This window comes from Grammomys surdaster, unplaced genomic scaffold (assembly GCF_004785775.1).
Source record: "Grammomys surdaster isolate TR1022 unplaced genomic scaffold, NIH_TR_1.0 279, whole genome shotgun sequence".
NCBI classification, from domain to species: Eukaryota; Metazoa; Chordata; class Mammalia; order Rodentia; family Muridae; genus Grammomys; species Grammomys surdaster.
Genome location: NW_021604720.1, coordinates 9474165 through 9476158, shown reverse-complemented (window position 1 = coordinate 9476158; position 1994 = coordinate 9474165). Strand labels below are relative to the sequence as shown.

Here is a 1994-nt window from a genome sequence, read left to right as displayed (position 1 = left end):
AAAAAATTGTGGAAAAACACTGAGAGGTGTACAAACATGGTTGTTTTCCCATGAGTGCAAATGCACACTGCAGGGAAACTTTTCCTTGTCTCCCTGTGCGGCAGTACACAAGGATAGCCCAAGGACTTGGGAGGTAGGTGATTTATAAATTTAAGCTAGCCTGGGCTACATAGTGAGAACCTATGCTAAACACACCCACAAAAGAAAACAAACTTGTGTGTTACAATAAAGAGTGTCAAAGCCCTGTAAAAATTTCTCATGCATTTAAATGAAGGTTAAAATATGGAAGTCTTGATGCAAATTGATCTTTGGAGAATATACAGTAAATGCAGACTCCTAAAGAAGTGAATTAAAAGTTATGACTGTTCTGTTTAGGAAGGGCCTGTTCTTTTTGTTGTTGTTGTTGTTGTTTTTTGGTTTGGTTTGGTTTGGTTTTGAAAATGTTAGCATTTAATTAACCCCTGGAGTGGCTTTTAAGCCACCAGAACACAGGCACCTCCAACACCCTTAATCTTCTCTTCAGCTCTTCTGCTGAAGAATTTGGCCTTCACGATGACAGGTTGCTTAGGGAGCTTTCCCTTGCCCAGAACTTTGTAGTAGCCCGATCGCACAACATCAATGACGGGAGCAGCTCCAGTCTTGTTTTTGGCTGCATTGACCCGCGTCTGCTCGCTAACCAACGTCCGTAATTTATCCAGGTTGACAGTTGGGCAGAAGCTCTGGTTCCTCTTCAAGTGGTAACACCTCATACCAACTTTCCCGAAGTAACCTGGATGATATTTGTCAAAGTTGATCCTGTGGTGGTGCATGCCTCCAGCATTTCCGCGGCCTCCTGGGTGCTTGCGGTGCTTACCGATGCGGCCGTGGCCGTGGCTCACGTGGCCCCGGAGTTTCCGGGTCTTCCTCAGTCTGGATGGCATGGCGGTGGCAGAAAGGAAAGAGGGAGGAGCTCACGAAGTCTCACGAGGTAGCCGGCGTGGGGGTGGGACCAACCGGAAGGGCCTGTTCTTAATGAATGATGTGCAGGTGTTTTAAATTTCCACTCTGTAAGATGATCTTTAGGTTTGATGTTGTTGGCAGTGGCTTACAGTCTCTGCTTTGTGGGAGGCCAAGGTTAGAGGCTCACTCCATCTCAGACACGGGAGATCAGAAAGTCACCATTTCAAACACTGATCAATACAGTAACAATAAAAATAAACCAAACACATTACACTGGTATAGTTGTATATGTTTTATGAAAGCAGTTGTGCTGGAATCTATGGGGTAGTGCCTTTTAAATAAATCATGTAATAACTTATGTTTCCTTTTTCTTTACAAAAGAGTTGGAACAGTTGATGACTGAAATGTATTTGTGATTTTTCTGGTTAGCTTTTTTTATGTAGACTTTTAGAAATTGTAGCTAATATACCATTGAAATTCATATTTATTAATTACTGGCAATGTCCTAAAATCCCATATGACGAGTTCTTACCAGTTATATACAAACCATTTCTTTAAAGAACAAATGACATTCCTTACATAAATTATATATATTTACTTTTCCATGTATATCTTTAAATAAAACATCTGCACATATTTTGTAGAGTTTAAAATACTTCCAAATGGAGATTAGCTAATATCAAGCTTTTTTAAAAAATCAGAACATATCTTCAGCTATCCCATTGCAAACATAAACAAGGTCTGATTTAGAACTGTTCTTTTTCCTTCATACAACCACATTTTTTATGTTAACAAATAGTATATGTGTACACGTGTTGAGCAGATGATTTGGTCAGTAAATACTTTCTGCTGGGGCAGGAAGATTTAAATTTACATCCCCAGCACAGAAGCAAAAGCCAAGTGTGGTAGTATATTCCTGGGCAGCAGAGACAGGAGGATTCAGGAGCTTGCTGGCTAGCTAGTCTTGACAAATTGGTGGGACCAGATTCAGTGAGAGATACAGAATATATATGTGAACAGTTGGGAGAAATAATATAAGAAACTACTCAAAATCA

The 1994-nt window shown here is 40.3% G+C and overlaps 1 pseudogene across 1 annotated transcript; it reads right to left on the bottom strand.

The window, feature by feature from the left end:
* Positions 1 to 432: 432 nt before the first annotated feature.
* On the bottom strand, positions 433 to 942 carry LOC114629317 (annotated as a pseudogene). Its single transcript, XR_003712630.1, has one exon. The product of XR_003712630.1 is annotated as a 60S ribosomal protein L27a pseudogene (transcript).
* Positions 943 to 1994: the final 1052 nt, after the last annotated feature.